This window comes from Lepidochelys olivacea (assembly GCF_965140295.1).
Source record: "Lepidochelys olivacea isolate rLepOli2 genome assembly, chromosome: 13".
NCBI lineage: Eukaryota > Metazoa > Chordata > Testudines > Cheloniidae > Lepidochelys > Lepidochelys olivacea.
In genome coordinates, this window is record NC_140423.1 from 11,469,372 (window position 1) to 11,478,842 (window position 9,471).

Genomic DNA, 9,471 nt, shown 5'->3' on the forward strand with positions numbered 1-9,471 from the left:
CGTGAGCTACAGCTCACTTCATCGGATGCATTCAGTGGAAAACAAGGGACTGTTTTCTTAGCACCTCTGCCCCACCCCTCCTGGTATTATTAATTAGTATTAATAATATAATTAATAAGCAGTACTCACTTATATTCGCCGGCGGTATTTTTTGCTGCTTTTTGCAGCACTCAGCAATTCCTGAGCTTATTGTACGGAGATGAAACAATAAGGGATGGATGTCCCATGTTTGTAACAATGTCCTCAAGGGGTCACTGTCTGCAGGGACCAAACTCCGTGAAAGCATAAGCCTGTACTGATTGGGGAAAGGGCCAAATCTAGTGCCCTAGCTGGAGGGCAGCCACTGACTCATTAACCTCTCTACAGGACTAACCTCTAAAAGGGGTACAAAGAGCCAAACTGTTAGTAGGATCACCAACCCCAAGCACTCAGAAACCATTAGTCAGGTCCCAAAATCATGAGGTTGCCATAAAAATCATGAGCTATTAAAACTAATAAATGTTGGGTTCCCTGATTTGACTTCTGGTTTCCCAGCATTTGCTGTTTACATGTTCCAGCTTTTCTCTGCAACCAGGAAGGCTGAAAATGAGCTTCTCACATAATCACAAGACTCCAGAAGGTGGGGATCTAAGAAAAGCACTGGCCATTGCAAGATTCTGGGTAAAATCATGACAGCTGGCAACACAGTGCATAAGCATCAGAGTAACACGGAATAAAGGAACAGAAAAGTGACCTCTCCAGGAGGGCTGCAGCCAGTACAGTTCTGGAATTCTTGTCTGCATTCATTTAAAGTGTGGGAGATGTTATTTACTAATTAAAACAAAAATACATATTTAAACATTAATTTATTTGAATTTTTCAAGTGCCAGAAAAAAAAACAGAACTGGGGTTGATTTAGAGAAGAATCTCAGGCTTTTCCGGTTTCCTTTGTTGTTGGATTGTTCTGTTGCACTGGACATTCTGTGTGCTGTGCTGCTTCCTGGAACTGCCTGGGATCCTCCTTTTGGTATGGAGAGGGATCTATGCTTCTGCTGTCTGCCCAATGATCCAATGCGAGGGTCTACACATTCTTTCTTGTACTACAGCCCTGTCTCACCAGGTCTCCAAAGCTTACTTTTGAAACAGCAAGAATCTGAAGCCAATGTACTGTGGCAGGCAGCAGAGCGACTGTCCCACAGTGCATCTCTCTTGTCCTTCAGGAGATTCAGTGGCCTAAATTCTCAGAAAAAGATGTGTCATTTGTACATATGGTTCAGGCAGTTACCATAACCACAGATACCTTTTCCAGAAAAATCATTCCATTGTGTCTAACCACCTGGGTCAGCATCTATAGTGAGCAGTGGCCTTTGCCATTATAAGACCTTTTAGGACCTGTTCTTGAACAGCTCTTCTGACTCAATGGAAAAGACTAGAAATTTGGAAGTTGAGAGGGATATAGGACTCAGTCCTGCAAAAACTTAGCCATGTGCTTCGTTTTCAGTGGTCTGGTGAAAATCTGTTTTGATTCTGGCTGAATCATAAAGGTTTAAAATATATACTTCACTCCTCTATGTGACTTTTTTAATATACTATAGCCATTTTTTACTCTGTGAGAACAGGTTTTTGCTAATGATCTTCCAACAATTTCTTGGCACTGCATGTGCATGTGTATGTAAGTGAGTTGAATTCTTCATTCAATAGGCAATCTCTCAACATTCCTTTAGTTCTGGACATGTGTATATAAGAAAGCTGGTTGGAATTTCTCTGAATCTGATGAGGGTGCATATGAAACAAGCCCTTGTTCTGTACCGTATTGCAAGGGGCAGATGGTACCTTAACTTTGGCATTTCATGACTTCATTTTTACAAACTTTGATGTTCTTTTAGTATAGTTTTTCTTCCTTTCTTGTCTCCATTTAGAGATTTTTTGGATTCCCAGGTCTCTGGCCACTTTTTGTATTATAACTCACTTATTATTTTGTTGTTGTTTTTTAAGTGCTATTTCTTCCCCACTATTTCTTAGCATCTTTTCCTTGCTGCCCTACTTAGTGAACAATGGTACAGTACATGCTCTATGGACTCTTACAATCCTCCATTCATGTTCTTTCCCACAACCAGGACCGAATCCAAAGCTCATTGAACTTGGTGGTAGTCTTTCCATTTACTACAGTGGGCTTTAGATCAGGCTCCCAAAGAAAGACAAAACTACGCCTTATTTCATCTAATAATTCTATTTTGAGGCAAACAGCTAAGCAAAATTTTTCAAAAATGGTTGGATAACTAGAGCTACATTTTCAAAAGATGACTTTAAAATTGTGCCCACACGTTTTGGCATCTCAGTCTAGTTCCTAATGCAGTGCTATCCACATCATACTAGCAGGGGTGAAAGTAAGGCGGTACGGGCTGGTACAGCGTCCCGGTAAAAAGTAGCTGCCAGTACTGGCCTGTACTGCTGCCTTTAAAGCATTGGCGGCCCCAGGGAGGGCGGGGGGCGCAGAGCCGGCCCCATACCAGTAAGAGCTCAATTTTACTTTCACCCCTGCATACTAGTCACCAGCTTTGTGTAACTATTCGGACTATTTAGCCAAGGGAGATCAGATCTCATGCTTCAGGGCGCAAAACAAGGGTCAGGAAGGAATGTCTTCTCCCTTCCCCATTGGTACATTTCATATGGGGGTAGCAGAGCGCACATTGCAATCCTCAGATGCTACGGGCCTGTGCTAGTGGCAGGATATTGGGCTAATAAGTCCAACTCAGCATGGCAAACCCTACAGTCCTTTCATAACTGGGACCTTTGTTGGCAATCTCAGCAGAGATGCTAAAGAATAAATAGGCCATGGTGACTGCATGACTCTGTCACTGCTAGATGTGATCCCTCCGGATGAGAGTTCAGGCATTTTGGAGGAAACCTGCACTTCCCTTGCAGCTGTTCAATGGATAAATAGATGGTTTCAGACACCAGGGGTGTTGGTGTGCCATCTTTCATCGGTATTTCATTTATTTTAAAATTAAAACAGTGCACTGCTTTGACAGCGAATTGGGGTCCTGTCTTTTGCAGGTCGATGTGATTCTTGCAGGCTTTCTATAGGTGGTGCTGTAGGGTAGCAAAATGAGAGTGGAAACATTCTAGACTTTTTTTTTTTGGTAAATGAAATCTCCTTTGTTTCTACAAGTCCTTGGTATTTCAACTTTCTTAAAGAAAACTGGAGGTAATTGCCTATAATTTCTTTATTTTGCTGAACCATAATTAAAATGCACCCATTGGAAAGTTGTATAAACAGAAGAGAACTATTATTGCCTCTGTGTTACAAATCTGTGCCTATTACTTTTCTTTTCCTGGAAACCCACTGATTGAACAAGCTGTCTTTTCATATGATCTAAGTTAACTCAAATTTTAACAGAAGATTTTTTGGAGTTAGAGATTAAGAATATCGCTAGGGAGAGACCCTGAATAGTAGGCATTTAAAATGCAGTAATGCTAGGAATTCATTTTCCAAAGTGGGGCTGGTTGTGTCTCGATCCACACTCAAAAGTCCTGTTGATTTCAACAGCACTCCTGCACACAGAACAATTGCATAATTAGGCCATAGGAGTATACAGGTATCACTTACTATACCATTGAAACGCAGTCACATTCGGGGTGGAGTGTAGCATCTGTTTAACAGCATGTAGGAAATGAACAAGAATTATGTATCCAGGTGGAAATGCATGGGGAGTTTAATGGATCAGAATTTAATAGCCAGAGTTGGTGTATACATCTAGAAATGACATTAAAGTACCTCTGGTTCACATAGCTGAGTAGAAGGGGTATCCTGCCCAAAAGCAGATGTGAGATTTATAGTATATGATCTCCAGAAATCTCTTACATTCATATGCCAACCTAATGACGCATATGGTACTATATCTAAACAAGCACCCTCATTATCTTATTTGGGGCACCCCCCTTTCCTTCCCCTTTGTAGGATGTTAAGTCTCCAGTGGGATGTCATGTATCTATAACACAGATTGTCAATTACACAGCATTAATCTGGAATAACTCTGCTGAAGTCATTTGGAGATACTCTGGATTTAAACTGGTGTAGCAGATGTCATAATTTGTTGCTGTGGCTTTATTCTTGTTGTAAAGAGCCATGAACACTTGTGCCACTATATACAGATGAATAGGAATAATGGATAATAACTAATGTAACACGAACCCAGTACTGCTCACACTGAAGTCAACGGCAAAGCTCTCATTGACTTCATTGGGAACTGGACCATATGTTACTGTGATGAACAGAAAGGGTCAAGTTATAGTATTATTATTTATGTAATAATGTGGATAGACCTGGTGCTAGACAAAATAAAAACATGGATGGATGGTACTAGATAAAATAAAATATAGAGAGATCCCGATTCCCATCTCACACCATTGAAAACCAGGAACAACGTCACTGAAGTAAAAGGTTTCAGAGTAGCAGTCGTGTTAGTCTGTATTCACAAAAAGAAAAGGAGGACTTGTGGCACCTTAGAGACTAACCAATTTATTTGAGCATAAGCTTTCGTGAGCTACAGCTCACTAAAAGGAGTTAAACTGCTGTGAAAACTGTACAAATGAGATCAGACTCAAGCCAGATTATTTGCAATAACGAGCCCACCTCCTCCCTGATGTGACTCAGACTCATACAACTGAGATGATTTTGTAAAGCTCCAGGATGAGACACAGGGAAAGTGAGGAGAGATCATTATTCATTATTTGTATTGCAGTAGGACATAGAGGCCCCAACTGTGATCAGAGCCCCATAGTGCTAGGCGCGGTACAAACCCATAATAGAAGACAGTCCCTGCCCTTAAGAGCTTATCATCTAAATGCCCAAAACATAAAAGGAAGTACCACTATCTATACTTTACAAATGGGGAATCAAAGCATAAAGAGATTCATTAAGTGATTTGGCCATGGTCACATAGGATGTGAGAGCTAGGAATTGAATCCAGAAAGCAGACGTGTCTCCATTGTACAGATGAGGAAACAGGCACAGAATGATTAAGTGACTTTTCCAAGGGTACACACAGGATGTCTGGGGCAGAGTCAGGAGCTGACCTAGATTTTTTGAGTTCCAATCTGGTATCTTAACCTAAGTTCCCTGTGAGCTGCACGGCAGCAGCCTATTAAGTGCCATGCAGGCGCTCAGGGCTGCGGCAGGGAGAGATGCCTCTCCCCTAGCCCTGGACCTGCTGCGGTGGGGAGAGACACCTCTCCCCACTGGCCCCAGCCCAGCTCCGGACCTGTTGCAGCCTGGGGAGAGGCCCCCTCCCCTGGCCTCAACCCAGCCTGGACCTGCCGCGGCTGAAGGAGAGGTGCCTATCCTATGGCCCCAGCTCTGGAGCTGCCGTGGTGGTGAGAGGTCCCCCTTCCCCCCTCCCCCCACAGCCCAGGTGCTGCTGCGGGGGGAGAGAGCTGTGGGAAGTCCTCTCTCCCCACTGTAGCCCTGGGGCAGCCTGTACCCCAAACCCCTCATCCCAGCCCCACCCTAGAGCCCGCAACCCCGGCTGAAGTCCTCACCCCCTGCACCCAAACCCTCTGCCCCAGCCCTGAGCCCCCTCCTTCATGCCAAACCCCTTGGCCTACCCCCGCCACATGAATTTTGTTATGTGCACCAGTATGGAGATGATGTGTCACACATCACCTCCATATTGGTGCATATAACAAAATTAATTCCGCACATGCATGGGAAAAATTAGAGGGAACACTGATTAACCCCTAGACAATCTTTCTTCCCTGATTTCCCTGAGAAATCACTGATGAGGAGACCAATGTGAGCAATTTTCCCAGGAGCTATGGGATTTAAGGAGGAAGAGGAAGATTGTTCCAGATGAACAAGAAGTCTGCCCTTGTTCAGAAAGGGAACCACAGACTGCCGTGTCCCCAGTCCCCAGCTTCTGCTTGTGTTCACCCTCTGAAAGACTTTATCTCTTCAAATTAGAAGGGTTTTTAGCTGCTAATAAAATTTAGTAGAGTGATTAAGAAAGCAGCAACACAGATCATGGCCTGACATTCATTCCAGCAATAACAATTCTTATCAAAGAAGGATCTCTTTCATACACTTAGGAAACAGGCAGGTCAAAATGTCTTTCCAAAGAAATTAATAGCTTTTGCACATTGAAATATACATTTGCAAACAGCAGAGGGCAAGCAGGAGCAGGCATCTAGTTAGCAAATCTAAACTCTCCTGGTCTAGATTTTCCTACAGAATTAGGAACTCTGAATAGTGACTTTCTTAACGAATTGGTGCCCAGTGGCTAGAAAATTTCTTAAATGGGTATCCTCAAAACAGGGCTTTTTGGATTTCCAAAATGGCAAGATGCGGCTTTGCATGGTGTTTATTGCTATTCTCAGAGGTCCTTAGAAGTGAGAAATGCAAGAATCTGAGACAAATACAGGGATGATGTAAGAAACGAGACCATACCAAAAAAAAAAAAAAGCTTATTAGACCAAGTGAAGTGAGGGGGTAGAGGTGCAGCTCTGAGTAGCTGAGGAGAGAAGATGAAAACCCTTTTCTGCCTGAAATAGCCTCATACAACTATATATTAAAAAAGCAAACCACACTTCCTAAAACAATACTGGGGGCTTGTAAGAATCAGCAGCAGGTCCAGGAGAGGACCTGCTGTCTCACTAGCTTTTCCTCTTTTCTTTATGTTCAGAAAACACAATTACAGTGTTTCTATGAACACATATGGACACTTCTATAGGGCCTGTCAAAGAACTTTTATTACCATGAATCAAAGCCTCCCAAATTCCTTGTGAAGTAGGTGATTCTTATTGTCACCATTTTACAGATGAGGAAACTAATGCGCAGAGAGCTTGAGACTCTTTTAGGGCCAAGGTTTGCACTTCATTATCCCTGTGCAATCCCACTGAAGGCACAGACTTCCTGTGTGACCTTGGACAAATCACTTAGTCTCTCTGGGCCTCAGTTTCCTATCTGTACAATGGGAGTGATAGCACTGCCCTTCCTCATAGGGGTGTTGTGAGGATAAACGCATTAAGGAGCCTGCAATGATGGAGGCCATATAAACAATATAGATAGATAGCGATTCAAATTCTGCCCGGATTTTATCTTATAAGACAAGAACACTGAAGGGGGTAACTGGGACAGAATTTGGCCAGGTGTGGGTTTTTTGAGGCATTCTGTCCAAGTGAAACTCAGCCTTTGCCCAACTCCAGCTAGGATTCCTGACCAAAGGCGAGATACTAGGAACTGATCTACAGTTCCTGAGAGGAGCCTTTGGAGTCTCCGCTGCTTTTCTTTCTCCTCCTCCAGTGCTTCAAAGCAAAACAGCTACCAACTTCTTGAGACTGAGGATGTGCTGACTGGTCTGGCAGAAATTCAGGGGGAAGCAAACAAGCCCCACCCACCAATAGCAAGGGCTCTGTACCACCTGCTGTCCATGTGTCCCCTACATTCTGACTCCCCATTAATTGCACCTCCATAAACCTCAGTCTGGAGAAATGGCTGATCATTGCACCATCTTGTGTCATATGAAATACGAGGTGATGCACCACACTTTGGCCTTAGGCCAAGGACTTGTCCACTGATGGGGAGATACTCTCGAGGCAAGGCTGGAAAACGTGCACTTTTCCAATTCATGGTCTCATGGGCACTGGGGTAGCATATGCTTGACTCAGTTTGCTTGTGGGTATTTAGGGAAATGGGGAAAGGAAGTAGGCAGGTCAGAGACATCTTCGGTTCATGAGCTCAAATGTGTCAGATTGGCAAGTGGCCCCAAGGCTTTTGATGGAAGGCCAGTTAGTTTCTAAAGATCAGTTCCTATTGCAGTTGGATTTTTGGGGATAAACACAGCAGACCAAATTCACCTGTGGAGTAAGATGAAGAGTGCTGAGCTGATTTCAGTGAAGCTACACAGGATGAACCGGACCAATTGTAAGTCTGGCTCCAAATCCAGTTAAAAATTTCTTCTTGCTGCACTAGATGTGACTTACTATCTCCTCCTGTGTGACTGGAAGTAATTTTTCTATGTCTGGCTGAGGCAAGGAATGACTTGGTCCTGCTTGTGTTTGTTTCTATTTGCCATTAGATCAAGGAGCTAGAGAGATCTAGGAATACCTTTCTGTGCTCTCCTGCATCCATTTGGTTCTCCAGACATGATGACAGCCACAAACTCTGCACATTTTCTGTTTCCAGCTAACTTTTCACTCTTTTGAGCAAGCCATCAGTCACTATAACCAACCTGTAGACCACTGTAAAGAACACTATGATCCTAATATCTACACAGCAAAGAAAAACCTGCAGCTGGCCCATCCCAGCTGGCTAGGGCTGTGGGGATTCACTGCTGTGTAGATTTCTTTTGAAAATCTGGCCATAAGTCATGGGTGTAGTTTGGGGTAGGGGTGGGGGGCAGTAGGGGCGTTGCATCCCCAAACTGTAAGCCTTGGGCAGGCACAGAATTTGCCCTTCACAGGTGTGGCCCCATTGGTCTGACTGGAGCTGCCCCCCCACCCCGATATGTAGAAGTCAAACTATGCCTATGCTGTAAGTGTCACAATAGGAGCTGCTGGGTACTGAGCACCACTGAAAATCTGGCCCCATATGTCTCCCTTAGTCACTTTCCATCTCTTTTCAGCCTGCTGTTCTTTATGTCTAACTCTGAAGCTTTATTATTTACCTCTGGAAAGCATTCTGAGCTATAGTTTTTATCCATGTTTAGGATACGGTTTGCATGAAAGACTGTACAAAATAAAGTTGTGCTGTCTTGTAATTTCCAATACATTTAAGTCTATGCATACCAATACGGCATTTGAGTTGTATTCACTTGGCCACTTGTGTGATCTATTTTTTTTTTTTTAGGGGAAAGCTGAAGAGTGAGAAAAGTACCCGGGGAGAAAACTATAAAGAAGGAACCCCGAGGAAGCCAGTATGTTCACGACTAGACCAGGGAATGGCAAATTCCACATGGGAAAAGAGATTTCTGAGCCACAGCTTTCATGGCCTGGGTCTGATAATGATCTTAGGGCCTGATCCAACTCCCACTGATACAGGAAATCTTCCCTTTGACTTTGGGGGGTGCTGGATTGGGCTCTGAATAAGTGAAATTAATGCTGTTTATGAGAGGAAAATGAAGAGCACTGGGCTGCATTGAAAGTGGTAGCTTTAAATAACAAGTACGATGGATAAAGCAGTGTGAATGCCATCATCTATCTGTCAATCAAACAATCTATCTATCCCTCTAGCATTTGATTACGAGAATTGTTTTCCTGCTGTTCAGGAATATTTTGAATGGGAAGGAAAGGAAAGACAATTCTTTGATAGGATGCCTTCTGCCAACCATCTCATCACTGTGGTGCGCAAAATGCATCTTTCCTGTGGTTTTCTCATTTAGCTAAATGTGAAAACTGCCCAACGGGCACAGTGCACATGGCGGGCGCGTGCTGCGGATGGGAGGGGACAGCCACATGGCAGTATCTTAGGGAATGGCTGCTTGTGCCGCTAGCAGT